The sequence below is a fragment of the Narcine bancroftii genome, chromosome 2, assembly GCF_036971445.1.
Source record: "Narcine bancroftii isolate sNarBan1 chromosome 2, sNarBan1.hap1, whole genome shotgun sequence".
Taxonomy (NCBI): Eukaryota; Metazoa; Chordata; class Chondrichthyes; order Torpediniformes; family Narcinidae; genus Narcine; species Narcine bancroftii.
Genome location: NC_091470.1, coordinates 53,165,245 through 53,181,084, shown reverse-complemented (window position 1 = coordinate 53,181,084; position 15,840 = coordinate 53,165,245). Strand labels below are relative to the sequence as shown.

Sequence of the window (15,840 nt, the reverse complement as noted above, 5' to 3'; positions counted from 1 at the left end):
CGAGGAACTCAGCAGGTCAGACAACATCCATGGGTAGAAATATTTGCCTGCTCAAGATACTAGCATCTGCAGCTTTTGTATGTTTTCTGCATTCTTTAGTCTGTGTTCCCATTCTTTAACTGCTCTCATTCCCTCATTGACTAGATAACCTTGCATACAGCTGATTCCCATGGCCATCCCAGATTTACCCTCCTATGGACATTCCCCACTGCCCCATCCCCCATATAGCTGTAAATTAATCTTCTGGTATTAATAAGTGGCAAAAGAACTGAAGGAGACATGAGCAGGAGAATATGTTGGAAGACTAAAGGAGGAATGTGGCAAATAGGATTTCTTAGTGGGGAGTCAGTATGAACCTAATAGATCAAATGGCTACCTGCTGGATGTAAAAGAATGAGGAAGAAAGATGGGAAAAACTACACATGGAAATAGAAAATCTATTATGCACAGGAACCAATCATGCATTGAGGCTTTGGGAACAACACCTAATATTTTGCTAAGGAGCCTTGACTAAATGCAAAATTCTCCAACTTTATGGAACTTGCTCACCCTGTCTGTCAGAACTGGCTGTTTTTGCCTGTCATCGTTTAGTTCAGTTTTTTTTCTATTCAATTTATATAGTTTGACTGACTGGCATGTCCTGGGACTCCTCATTTATCACACAATGAAGTTTGGAGTGCCAGTAACTGCCCCCACTAAGCCATTTGGACTTGTGGTATCAGTGATACATTTGTTGTAGCCATCCCTCCCCCACCTTTTCTTACATTTATGACTCATTTGTCTATCTCTCTCCACTTCTGGCAAAGGATCCTGGACTTGAAGCACAGAGATGCTGCCTGGCTTGCTGTATGTACTAGCAATTTATATTGAAATATCTCATTAGAATCAGGATTTACAATGTATGTGAGATTGATTCTCAGGCATAAAAGTCTGATCGAAATTCTGGAGTGACATGCTCCAATCAGAAATTACCACAGGTGAGTGATTTTCTTGGAAACCACTGCCCATGCAAATTTTGAGAAGGTGGATGCTGTAATTGGGACTAGTGATGGCAATTAGCATAATTTCTGCGAGGCCAAATGATTGCCTATGGAGGTTAGGGAGGAATTTCCCAGAGTTGGCCCATGTTTTCTTACCCTTCTTTTTTATTTGCCTTTCCCAGGCAATTGCACAACCAATTAGGGATCATGGTTGATGCAGTAGCCAGGTTGTGGCATGCTAAGATGATATGTCAGTAATTGATGGGCCATTGGCCCACCCTTTGCCTTGTTCATCTCTTCACATAAAGGACACGAGACTCTGCAGATCTTGGAATCTCTGATTCAGCATGCCTCATGTACTGGGTGTATTCCATAAATTAGAATAGTCAAACTTCTTTTCCCATAAATGGAATTTTTTAAAAAAACTACAGAGGCTTGAATTCTGAAATAAAAGCATTGATATGAAATATTGGGAATACACAGCAGGTCAGATGATAGCTATGGAAAACAAAACAATTAATGGCTCAGGTCAGAGACCGTTCATCAGAATGGTCACATGTGGTTCAATTAATGGAGTGGAGACACTAGTTACATCAATTAGTTTTAAAGTTTTACATTAGATTCCAGATTAGAAAGGTCAGTAATTAAACTTCATTGACTCAATGTGCTTTAGTATTCAGTGCAGAACAAATATTGAAAGGCAAGATTGTTTTTGGTATCCTTTTAACCCTGCCATTCAGAAGTGGGCCTATTTTTTTCTCTAATTATACTTTCACTGAGACACTGTTCCCCAGTAAAAATTACTGTTCTATATTTGGCTGCTCAAGGTTGTGAGGATTAATAAATGAATATTAAAAGAAAGGAAATTGCTTGAAACAGGATTTAAAACTGAATGATCTGTCACAAAATGTCCTATCAACTATCAGACAAATCTTTCAGCGCATGTTACTGATCACATTTAATAGTTTGGACTATTTTAATTAATAATTCATCATTAACATCAAGACCATTAGGAATGAGATTATGAAAGAGTTCCATAATAATTTGTCACACAGAGAGCAGATAAGGTGAACGAATTCCAGACCCATTAACTGCAGATTGCAAATTAATCTTATTACAATCAACCAATTGTGTAACTTGCAGAGATTTTCTCTGATCAAAATTTATATCAAAATAAGAATATGAAGAATGCATTTATGATGTAATTGGAAGTGGTGTGGAAATTTCCAGCCCCTTCCTATTCAGTCCCTTTGTATGTGCAGCATATTCAATTAGTTTTGAATTCCACAAGATTAATGACATTTCCACCTTATTCAATGCATGCATTGTTCAACTGTAAGGCACTAAGGTCAGAAAGAAAGGTGAAAAGAACATTGTAATTTTCACAGTAGATTGAACATAGATCAACTGACATAAATATCTGTCAGCATTTCAGTTTGTCTTTCTTTCATTATAAAAATAAAGCAGTTGAGAAACTGAAACATATGGTGTATGTTTTTGTACATTATGGACTTAAATGTCACTAATCTCAATCAAGACGTTCTAGCACAAGATGTGACCTTCATTTGTAGAACAGTGTGATGTTTTGTACACTGGCTTGGAGTGCAGGGATGATGTCAACCTTCACAATGCACACAAATTGATACCTTCCTTGTGAAATTGATTCAAGCTGCACCACCAACACACATTGTGAATCAAGTACAAGACATGAAGTTCAAACAGCAGCAAGTCACTGCTGCAGTACCTGTACTACTTAAATGGATCATTAATTCTTAGTAGATTGGTGGGAGCCTCGTTTGGCAGAACTCATTGGCGCTAGCCACTCGGGACGTTAGTGGTGCAAAAATATGGAAGTGTTTTGATCATTGCAAAAATGAAACTATCTGTTGTTCCCTAACTTTGGATACTTGAGGACATGGTTTCACCAGGTCCCCAGCACACAAGCAAGAGCATTAAAACAAGATCTCCTTTGAAGAAAGGGGAAAGGGGCTCCAGGCAACCCACCCACAGAAAGTCTTGCAGGAGTAATGCTTGTAATTCAATCTGATTCTTGCACCTGGGGGCAGATTTTCTCAGTAGTGATAACAGAGTCTTGTTGCTTTCTGCAGGCAAACTCCTGTTGTTCACCATGCCCAGGACTGCTCTTCTGGCAGAGGTGAAGGTCGCCATCATCCTAAATTGATCAAGGTGCCAACAGTTGTGAATGTGAAGTGTTGAAATTCATAGCATACCAAAGCGAAGATGTATCCCACGCTTCCGTCAGATAAAGTGAGGATAAAGAATGTCCTCCTTGTGTGAAGAATATCAAGCAGCTCAGGCACATGGAACCATCCGGACACATGGCATCTCTAATATTCAGCAAGTAGCAGACTGTACCACACACCAGACCGGACTTCACCTCCAAAACATGACTGGAAAGGTAAAGTGAGATTGCATGATAGCATCACCATCTGAAAGTGCTCTCCCATGCAAGTTCAGGTTCAAGTTCAAATGTATTGTCACATGCACCAAGATGCTGTGATGGAGGTAGTTTTGCGAGCTGACTAGTTAGACATCTTGTACATGATACAACTAAGACAGTACAAAAGTGTAGAGTAACAACTTCTTGGTTATACTGACCACACAAACATTCATCTTTTTTACCTCCCAAATCTCAATCTTTCCACCAACAATCCAGTGCAAGTACCCTGACCACCAGTGGTTAAAAAGGGTGGGTTTCCGCAACCTTCCCAATATGCGTCGGCCTGCCTCACCTGCATGTCATGAAATAGTAAATCAACAAAAAAAAATTATTGCAATTGATACAAAAAACTGGCATGATCAGTCATTCTGAGGCAGTTTGCTGTGCCCACTGTGTTTCATCTACCACACCAGGTGGCAGATGATGCTCAGCAGATCAAAGGTTATTTTTCTGTCCTTGGCTACTTCCTTCATTCTGGGCTTCCTGTCCACTGGACAGTGGAATTACAGCTACCACCATAGGGCCACAAGGAACTACATGTGGACTCCACAGCTGGTGTCCTGTAGAACCATTCAGGGTTTTGTTGCTGAATTTCACTACCTTTGACCAGTGAGGCCCAGAACTTTGCATCACATAGAACATAGAACACCACAGCACAGTACAGACCCACATCTGGCCTCCCCTCTCTAGTCACCTTCAGCAATTTCTGCCACCTACAATCTGATCCCACCACCAGGCACATCTTCCCCTCTCCTGCCCTCTCCATTTGCAACTAGGACCACTCCATCAGGGACTCCCTTGTGCATTCATCCCATCCCACTAATCACCTCCTCAGGACCACCCATGTGACCACAGGAAATGCTACACCTCCTCACTCAGTACTCAAACAGTATTCCAAATGAAGCAACACTTCATTTTGTATATGCAGGGGTTATCTACTTCATACAGTGATCCTATTGTCACATTGGAGAGGACGCAGACTGGGAGATCATTTCATTAAGCATCTTCACTCTGTCTGCTGCAATAACAGGAATCTCCCACTGATTGGCTATTTTAACTCCTCACACCATTCCCACACTGACATGTATATCCATGCCCTCATGCACTGCCAAATCGAGGCTACCTGCAATTTGGAGGAGTAACACCTTATATTCTATCTGGGCATTCTCAAACCAGACAGTATTAATATTGACCTATGCAGTTTCTGTTAAACACCCCCCCCCACCCAATCTCTCTCTTTCCTCGTATCTCCTTTCCTCCTGCTCCCCTCACCATTCAGAGAGCTAACCCACCCACTATCATTTCTCAGCATTTTTTTTTTCTTCTGCCATCCCACTCATATCCACCTCTGACTACTTGCCTGTTAGACTATACTGCTCCAGTATCAGCAAACTCCAAGACTTGGGTCTCAATACCCTACTGTGTAATTGGATCCTGGATTTCCTCACCTCCAGACCACAATCAGTGAGGATTGGTAAGAATATCTCCTCCACAATCTCATCAATGCCAGAAGACCACAGGATGTGTTCTTAGCCCCCTGCTCTACTCATTTTACACCTACAACCGTGTAGCTTGGAATGACAATAACACCATCTACAAATTTGCCAACGATACCATGGTAGTGCATTGTATAAAGAAAGGAGGCCGATTGAAAATTTGGCTGAATGGTGAGCCAACAACCTTGCACTCAATGTCACCAAACTAAGGAGCTGATTGTTGACTTCAGGAAGGGAAACCGAAGGTGTTCAATCCAGTGATCATTGGGGGATCAGAGGTGGAAAGGGTGAGCAAATTTAAGTTCTTGGGAGTCACTATCTTGGATGATCTTTCCTGGATGCCGCAAACTAATGACATTGTGAAGAAAGCACGTCCTCGACACCTTTTCTTCCTCAGGAGTTTGGTATGAGATTGGAAATCCTTGAAAATTTAAACAGATGTGTGGTGGAAATGGTTCTGACTGGCTGCATCATGATCAAGTATGGAGACATCAATACCCCTGAGCGTAAAGCCCTGCAAAAGGTCATGGACACACCCCAGGACCTCACAGATAAAACCCTCCCCACCATCGAGAACATCTACAGGGGACACTGGTATCAAAGAGCAGCAGCAATCATCAAGGATCTGGATCACCTGGACCACATGCTCTATTCTCACTGCTACAGGAAGGAGAGATAGATGCCACAAGACCTGCACCAGCAGGATCAGAAACAGCCACTACCCGTCCACCATCAGGCTCTTCAATGACAAACTCAATTAGAGACTCATTTAAAGATTCTTACTTGTGCACTTTTTTGATTTTCTTCTTGTTCTCTCTGTACTGCACAGTCAGTTTGTTTACATTCATTATCTGTTTATATCTCTTTGTTTACATGTTTATGCTGTGTTCAGTTTATATTTTGTGCTGTCAATTAATAGTAATTCTGCCATGACCACAGGAAAAAGGAATCCCAGGGTTGTATGTGATGTCATGATGGACTCTGACAATAAATCTGAAATCTCTATATTGTACAGTCAGTTTGTTTATATTTGTTTACATATGGACACTGAGTACAGATTTTTTTTGCACTGCCCGTAAGTGGTAATCCTGCCTCACCTGCTGAGCTAATAATATTCAAGTAATTACAGCAAAAATTAGCCAAATGAACAGATGAAACAGCAAAAAGAAATCTGAAAAAGAGTTTTTAATGAAGAATTTGAAGGTTTGCAATTTGATTGTGCTGAACATAATGTGGGAGGGAAATTGCATGAGTCCTGTGAACATCAAATTTCACAAGATTTCTGTGCACTCTGTAAAGAGATGAAGATTTGTTCTGTTTTCTGATCGATAGAACCCACTGTGATTTTCAAAGTTGACCAATACTGGTGTGAAAATCTAAGCTAATATGCCTCTCTGGAAAAACTGCTATTTAAAGTTCATATGAAAATTACAGTTAATTGTCCAAATACCATTTAAACAGATGAAGATTTTTTCAGCTTTATTAATGTATCCCTCCTCTATCACTACAGTGGCAGGTTTCACCTGTTCAATTTTAGGATGTATTAAAGCAAGAGCATTCATATTTTTTGTCATAGTTTCTTTCTTTGGCTTGGCTTCGCAGACGAAGATTTATGGAGGGGTAAATGTCCACGTCAGCTGCAGGCTCGTTTGTGGCTGACTAGTCCGATGCGGGACAGGCAGACACGGTTGCAGCGGATGCAGGGGAAAATTGGTGGGTTGGGGTTGGGTGTTGGGTTTTTCCTCCTTTGTCTTTTGTCAGTGAGGTGGGCTCTGCGGTCTTCTTCAAAGGAGGTTGCTGCCCGCCGAACTGTGAGGCGCCAAGATGCACGGTTTGAGGCGAGATCAGCCCACTGGCGGTGGTCAATGGGGCAGGCACCAAGAGATTTCTTTAGGCAGTCCTTGTACCTCTTCTTTGGTGCACCTCTGTCATGGTGGCCAGTGGAGAGCTCGCCATAGAACACGATCTTGGGAAGGCGATGGTCCTCCATCCTAGAGACATGACCTACCCAGCACAGTTGGATCTTCAGCAGCATGGATTCGATGCTGTCGGCCTCTGCCATCTCGAGTACTTCGATGTTAGGGATGAAGTCGCTCCAATGAATGTTGAGGATGGAGCGGAGACAATGCTGGTGGAAGCGTTCTAGGAGTCGTAGGTGATGCCGGTAGAGGACCCATGATTCGGAGCCAAACAGGAGGGTGGGTATGACAACAGCTCTGTATACGCTAATCTTTGTGAGGCTTTTCAGTTGGTTGTTTTTCCAGACTCTTTTGTGTAGTCTTCCAAAGGCGTTATTTGCCTTGGCGCAAAGCTATTACAGCGGTTGCGACCAGGATTCGAAACCGGTGCTGTCTACAGGGAGTTTGTATGTCCTCCCTATATCTGTATGAGTTTTCCCCTGGAACCTCTGGTTTGTTGGTTAATTGGGGTATTTGGGCGGCACAGACTCCTGGGCAGGAAGGGTCTGTTGTTGTATTTTTTTAATAGCTTTAATTATATAATATACAGAGCTTTACAATAAGATGTAATTATGTTTCTCAAATGTGTTTGCCATGAGACTGTGTTTCTGGTGAGACCTGCTAATTTGTCTTACTTGACTAAGCAACACATTGGCACTGAGATCAGAATATTGGCAGCACATGGAGGCCTGTGAAAGCTGGATGAAATTCCATGCATACTGTGGGATAATGATAATGAGCTTATTGTCATATAGATTGTTCAAGTACATACATACACCCTTAAATTCATATTTACTGCAGCCAAACAGGTACTTTGCTAACCTGCCAGGTAACCTGCCTAAATGACTACCAACCAGTGTAACTCAAATCCACAATAATGAAGTGGTTTGAGGGGCTGGTTTTGAAGCATATCAGTTACTGTCTGAGCGACGACGATGATCCATTCCAATTTACCTACCATAGCAACAGGTTTATAGCAGATGCCATCTCACTGCCTCTACACAAAGCCCTGGAACAACTGGACAGCTAAGATGCATACATCAGGATGCTGATTATTAACTACAGTCTGGCATTCAACACAATCATTCCCTGAAAACTGATCAGCAAACTTCAAGACCTGGACCTCAATACCTACTGTATAATTGGATCATGGGTTTCCTCACCTCCAGTCCACAATCAGTGAGGATTGGTAAGAACATCTCCTCCACAATCTCCATCAGTAACAGAGCGCCACAGGGCTAGTCCGATGTTCTTTACACTGTCTGGCTCAGTTCAACAACACCATTTACAAATTTGTTGATGATGACACAGTGGTGGGTTGGATAAAAGGGGTGATGAGTCAGTCTACAGGAGGGTGATTGAAAACTTGGCTGAACAAAATCACCAAAACCAAATACCTGATTTTTTACTTTGGGAAGGGAAAACTAGAGGTGTACGATCCAGTGATTATTTGTGGATCAGAGGTGGAGAGGCTGAGCAAATTTAAATTCCAGGGGGACACTATCTCAGAGGACCTTTCCTGGACCCAATGTATGAATGTCATCATGAAGAAATCACATCAATGCCTCTATTTCCTCAGGAGTTTGCTGAGGTTTGGTACGACGTTGAAAACCTTGACAAACTTCTACAGATGGGTATTGGAAAGTGTGCTAACTAGTTGCATCATGGCCTGGTATTGGGACCCCAATACATCTGAGCAGAAACCTCTGGAAAATGTACTGGACACAACTCAGTACATCATAGGTAAAACACTCCCCACCATTGACATCTTCATGGAACTTTGCTGTCGGAGACAAGCAGTAATCATCAAGGATCCACACCACCCAAGACATACTCTGTTCTTGCTACTGCCACAAGGTTCAGGAACAGTTGCTATCCCTCCACTATCAGACTCCTAAACTACAAATTCAATCAAAGACTCATTTGAGGATTCTTACTTCGTACATTGCAGCTACAGAGGGTTGTAGATTTGGCCAGGAGCATCATGAGCATTACTCTTCCCTCCATTAATGATATCTTTAAGAGGTGTTTACTCTAGAAATTAGTATCTGTCATCAAGAACTTTCACCACTCAAGCTATGCCCTTTTCACATTGCTGCCATTTGGAAGGAGGTACAGGAATCTGAAGACACACACACAGTTATAACAACAGCTACTTCCCCTCCACCATCAGATTTCTGAACAGACAATAAACCATTTCACTTTTTCTATTTTTTCGACTAATTTATTCTTTTAAATCTTGTATTTACATAATTGTAATTTCATAGCTTTATTTGCACCTGTCATGTTTGGAAAAATAGCAGGTTTGGTGGGAGATAAGACTTGATACAAGTGTTAAAATCGCACATAACATTTATTAACACATGGGAGACAAAAAGGGAAGAATGTTAAATAGTACTCAATCACTATTTCACTTAAGCAACGATACAGATATTCACCTTGGACTTTGGTTGGAATCCGACAATGGTAAACCTATACTTGGCCTGCTCACACACTACCAACAGGAACTCTTACACACACCTGGTTCCCTAACCAATGTGGGTGCAGTGTTTTATGAAGGGGCATGGCTGTCATGTGACAGAACTGCCCACTACCTGGTTGGAAGACACACCAACTGCCAATCAAGGTTTGGACCCAACTCACGGAATAGTGCACACCTTGCTGTTGGCTAATTTAAATACCTTTGTACTTGGCCTTGGGCTATTGGCCTTTGTAATTGACTTAACCTTTTTGGCACTGACCCATTGGTACCCTGTAAATTACCTGGGCTGAGCTCCCCAGCCCTCCTGCACTATAAAGGGTGCCACACGTGCTCTGCTCTCCCTCTTTGCCATCTTTGATGGACCACCCTGCTTCACTCCAGGCCGATTACTATGAATTGGCGCTGGAGAAATCGCTGTTAAGATGTGAACTGTTAAAGGGTTGGGAGTATTTAATTAGTATCCCTAGTAGCACAGAGCCGTGCCTGCATTGAATCAAGGGGTGGCGAGTATTGGTATTTTATTTTCCTTGATTGTTGTATGTACCTATTTCATTGTGTGTGTGTGTGTGTGTGTGTGTGTGTGTGTGTGTGTGTGGGTGTTTGGGTGTGAGTGGGTGTGGGTGAGTGTGGGTGGGTGTGTATGGGTGGGTGTGTGTGTGGGTGGGTGTGTGTGTATGTGGGTGGGTGTGTGTGGGTGGGTGTATGGGTGTGGGTGTGTGTGTATGTGGGTGGTGTGTGTGTGTGTGTGGGTGGGTGTGTGTGTGTGGGTGGGTGTGGGTGTGTGAGGGTGTGGGTGTGTATGGGTGTGTGTGGGTGTGTGTGTGGGTGGGTGAGTGTGTGTGTGTATGGATGTGTGTGTGTGGGTGTGTGTGGGTGGGTGTGTGGGTGTGTGTGTGTGACTGTGTATGTGGGTGTGGGTGTGTGTGTGCGGGTGTGTGTGTGGGTGTGTGGGTGGGTGTGTGTGTGTGTTGGTTGGTGTGTGTGTGTATGGGTGTATGTGGGTGGGTGTGTGTGGGTGGGTGTGTGTGTGGGTGGGTGTGTGTGTATGTGGGTGGGTGTGTGTGGGTGGGTGTATGGGTGTGGGTGGGTGTGGGTGGGTGTGTGTGGGTGTGTGTGGGTGTGGGTGTGTGAGTGTGTGTGTGTGTGTGTGTGTGTGTGTGTGCATTTTATCCATGATGTGATTTTCTTATGCTCATCAATAAATTGTGTGTTATTCCTGTTACCCTTTTTCCACCCTCATATTATTTTGTAACTAAAATCATTTCTTTACGACTGTGTTCAGAGTCCTTGCTTTTGAGATTCATCCAATCTGTTTTCTCACTCACAACGATTGGGGCTGTGTGCAGAGTCTGAAAGGTCTCGGTTGAACACAGATGCAGGGAGGGATATTTTGGAACAGGATCAAGAATGTCAGTGCAGACATTGAGGATAGTATTCCCGGGTGGACGGGTGAGAGGGAGAGATTTGGGAGCTTGGTCAGCATGCTGGCAGACTATGGTGAACCAGTGGACTGGTCTACCCAGTTAGACCTGCACGGTGAGAAACTGGGGCACCATGTGGTCTCCTCTTGAAGAAGCCGGAGTTCCTCAAGACTAAAAGGAGTCAAAGGGGTGCCTTCTGGGCGTTTGCATCCTTCCTGAGATAGACAATAGACAATAGACAATAGGAGCTGGAGTAGGCCCTTCGGCCCGTCGAGCCAGCACCACCATTTTACAGATCATGGCTGATCACTACCATCATACCCCTTTCCAGCCTTATCCCCATAACCCTTAACTCCTTTGCCCACTAGAGTCTTATCTAACTCTCTTTTGAACATAATAGGCGAATCTGCCTCTACCACCCTCTGTGGCAGAGCATTCCACAGGATTACTGGCCATATGCAATATACGTGTCACCAAAAAAACAAAGCGGTAGAGGCGCTCTTACTGTGCTGCTCTACGCTACAGGAGAGAGTCCAGGCTGCCCAGACCTGAGCTAACAACCTTGAGGTCAGAGGCGCTGAGGTTGCCTGCAGGCTGATCCAAACACACAGGTGCAGGCATCCGGACCCATTCAAAATTCAAGCCCTGATCCGGCATGGCAACAAGCTGGATGCAAGGCTGGGGTTGAGGATATATGGATGGATAATGATGAGGAGGAAGTGTCCGAGGAGCCAAGGTCCCATCACACACACCCTCCCCCTATACATCTATATCGCTGCATGCTTGACCCATCACCATGTGGTCTCATGTCTACCATAGAGGGGAGGGGGGTGAGGATGAGGAGGCTGCGGGAAAGCGTGCCCATGGTCACTCTGAGACTATGGAGACATTAAGGAGTGAGCACTAGTGGAACAGCATTTACGAGGGAGCCCGTGATTGTAACTTTCTAGAAAACACCAGGGTGACTAGCACGCTAGCGGGATACCTGGCCACAAGCGTGCCCCGATTTGAGGCCAATGGTCCTGCCCCTCATGGCACCAGCTAATTGGAAGACCATGCTGGACACCATACCAGTTCTAGAAGGGCAAGAATACATGCAGCGGAGGAGGGAGTGCCCATTCAGGCCCATAGGGCAGAGGCAAGGGCTGGAGACACAACCCTTCATTTCACATGCAAACAGCTATTCTTGGATCTATGCAGGGATGGACCACACCAGCATCGATAGGATCCCGACCTCCACAATTTACGTCCTGTGGAAAGACCTTTGCAGGGGGAAATTTGGCCAGGGGAAAAACCTCAAGCCTGACACACGGGGACCCCTCAACCTCCAGACTATGTGGCTGCCCCTGTCTACACTGATACTGCCTCTGCCCCTTCCCCACTCGAATCAGTCTCTCTTGCCCTCAAGGCTGAGCGCCGAGACCTCCTGAGAAAGAAAGTGTCCCATCTCGGCCAGCAGGAAACTTCACCCACTGTAGAAATGTAGAAGAGTTGTGTTTATAGGATAAATGTAGAAGTTGTGTTTATAAGATAGCTACAAAAATCATTATAAGAAAACCGGCATAAGTTTTATTCAGTCAGAAGCTTCCAGAGAACAGGTTATAAGTTTAAAGAAAACAGATCTCCCAGACAAGAATCAATTCTCATCTCTTCTACAGAACCCCCAGGCTCCAGATATTCTGATGCCTGCCTGATATTTTTAAAACAATAGTGCTAACTGACTACCGATAGAGTCAACTAACTGCAAAAGGCAGTCCATTCATAAATCGGTTTCCCGCCCAAATGCAGCTGATTGGGTTACTCCCTGTTAGACCCAATGTAAATTGTCAAAGGCTGCAATAAGCGTCCAGCAACACTGACGGTGACACTCAGTCCCTGGTTGACATTGTTTCTGCCCAGAAGTTTTGGCCACCACTGTTAACTTTAATAATTTAAGATTAGAGTGAAATTATACATTTGCATGCGTTCATTGAAAACCAGAAATCAGGCAGACAGAGAACAGATATTGGTGTGTACTGAGACCAACCCTTCCACACTTCTGTTGATTTTTGTATACAAGGAGCATGCCTCTTAATTATGACTTGTACATGAGAATAAATGATTGACAACAAACATTTCCCTATCTTTCGGAAGAGGATATGCAAAATGCAAAACATAAGTTGTAACAAAATGTTCAAAGAAATTAAATCCAATTTATATGCAGGAAAATGCCTTAAATATTGTACCCTGTGGCTATTCTTTGAATGAGACCAAACAGTCTTAGTGAGGTAACCTTGTCTACCCAACACTACAGACTGCTCATCCCTGCTAGCGTTATTCGAATAAAGTCTGTTTGAATTGTACTGCGTGGCTTGGATGTACTCTTTGTACCTTGAAAGGAGCGTGGCTATCACACCACGGGGTGGCAGACTTCACCCCCTTCGCATAGGATAAAGGCCAGAGCTCCCAGTGCATTTATTCCATTGCCCTCTCCCGCTTGGGGGTCCTGAGGCCACATATACCCATTGCCGCACATTGGGGAAGGGGGAACATACAGAGAGATTGGTGGCTCTTGTCGACACATGTGCCCAGCTCACCATCATCCTGGGCAGCCCTGTCAGGTGGAAAGGACATCAACGGGGTGGTTCCCTTTTACCTGTGAGGGAAGTCTTGCTCCACATGGCCATCAGGAATCAACCTCCTTGGCTCATAACAGTTTTGACAGCAGTCTCATCTGAGTGTATCCTGGGATCAATGTTTTAAAGGGACAACAGAGCACAATTCACAATCAGTCTCACAGGCTACAGTGGCAGCCAAATGGGAACCTGTCATGTCCCCCCCCCCCCCACCACCACTTCCCTCCAAGGACATCTGTAGCCAACAGTACAGAGTTCCGGGGGACACTAAGATGTCTCTGAGGTTGTCCAAGCCCTACTGCAGGAGGGTGTCATTAAACCCACAGCCCCTCCCTTCAACAGACCTATCTGGCCTGTCCACAAAAACAATTGGACATGCCGCATGATAGTGGACTACAAACACCTCAACACGTCTGCCCACTCTTCGAAGTACCGATCTGCCATGATTTAATCTCCTGTGATTTAGAGCAGATAAAATTTCCTCGAAATTATCTCAATGACGTCCTCCTACAAGGTCCATCTGAGACTATTATCTCAGAGGCCTTTCATATGCTACTCTCCACCCTCAGGTCTATTAATATTGATAAGGTGCAGGGCCCCAGCCAGAATCTCCTGTTCTTTGGAATACAATGGCACTCAGGCCAAAGAGATATTCTTGAGGTTGCCAAGAATAAAATTTTGAATTTTGCCACCCCTCAAATAAAACCAACATCCAGAGCTTTGTGGACCTCCTAGGTTATTGGCAGCAGCATATACTCCACTTTCCCATGCTCCTTAAACCATCTGTAAGGTCTCCTGTAAGAAAGCCACATTCCTATGGGGACCCATACAACAGGCTACTTTTGACACAGCAAAGCAAGCTGTTGTACAACCACTGCCACTCGCTTCCCGCCAGGCAGGTGTTCCTTTTAAATTACAAGTCTCGGCCAGTGAGGTGGTCACTGAATGGAGCCTCCAGCAGAAAATCCAAGGGCGCAGAGTTCCGCTTGGCTTCTGGACAACCCATTCGATACCAGGATATCAGCCAAGGCTTACCTCAGGGTTGGTTATGAATTTTCCAGCATTTTTGCAGTAACTAGCAAGACACAAGGTGCTTTCACACTTGTGCCCCACCAAATCAGCTGTTCAGTGCCCCGGGATAGGAATGGGGGTTTGGCTTTTCACACTTGACCTGCTCCTAACTGAAACACGGAACGTTTCCTCACTTGCAAAGAGCCATCCCTGGGGTTAGGACTTTTCTATCTTCTACATGTGATATCATGATGCATTGAGCAAAGGTGGACCTGCCCTAAATCCTGATCAATGTATTATGATCTTATTTTGAACAAAATTGATCATGCCTAATTATAACAGACATCAACCCCTTCAGCCCCTGTTGTTGTTACGTCAACCTATATAAATCTTTATAAGGGACCATATGAAAGTGCTAGCAATAAATAGCAATAGGGGACAATTTTTAAACAGCTTGAGAAAGTTGGTAGCGCTATAGTGCACAATTTATAAAGACTGTGGAAAATTGGTAGCACTGTCACACACAATATAGAAATACCGTGGGAAAAAACAATAGCGGACCTGCCCTCACAGATTCCAGTCACATTTCCTCTACACACAACATTCAACCCCTCAGAAGCCACATTGCTCTGCGTTTACTAGGATGACAAATAATGACTCGATGTACACGTTATGATATAAAAGCAGGAAATGGAAATAAAAGAACAGAGGTTGTATTAAAAAAAAACAATGGCAATCAAGTGGATCAATATATACACAAGTGCCTTCCGAATTCTGGACAAGGCACGTAATAAAATTCAATGAAAACACCTCACCAGTTCTCCCCTAATCAAACAGGGTTGATGTGTTTCTGATTAAGCTGCACGCTATGCGAGATGCTCCCCAGTGTCGGGAGTAGAAAAGAGAAAGAAATTCGTGTTACAAGATCAAACCGGCAATCACAAAGAAGGCATATCACACAGGGGTAAATATGAACAATTACTTTATTAACAAAAGATTCACCTTCAAACTTTAATTCAAAATACCCCCTTTTATGACAATGCCCACTGGTTACTTTGCAAATTTCTATAACAGTGTAAAACTAATAAATTCCCAAGCCTAAATATAACATATGTAATTAAAGTGTAAGTTATATTTCCAACCGGCCCACAGAAAAACATAGACACAAAACACACAAGACTCACAAAACTTCGATCTCAACCGAAGCAAAGATCATAAACAAAATTCAGTTTCTTTGGTAAACTGAACCCAAAAGATCTTTGAGAGAGAAAGAGAGAGAGAGAGAGAGAAAGAGAGAAAGAGAAAGAGAGAGAGAGAGAGAGAGAGAGAGAGAGAGAGAGAGAGAGAGAGAGAGAGAGAGAGAGAGAGAGAGAGAGAGCTTGGTCCGGATCCTTCTGGCTGCCTTCAGAATGTTCA

General features: G+C 43.8%; 2 long non-coding RNA genes across 3 annotated transcripts in view; one reads left to right on the top strand and one right to left on the bottom strand.

Annotated features, from left to right (window-relative positions):
• The window catches only part of LOC138753547 (uncharacterized), a 44,866-nt gene that overhangs the window by 26,444 nt on the left and 2,582 nt on the right, over window positions 1-15,840 (bottom strand). The gene's annotated exons all lie outside the window — the stretch shown is intronic.
• On the top strand, window positions 812-6,498 carry LOC138752340 (uncharacterized). The gene is made up of 2 exons (XR_011350539.1): window positions 812-977; window positions 3,089-6,498. It is a non-coding gene; the product is annotated as an uncharacterized lncRNA (long non-coding RNA).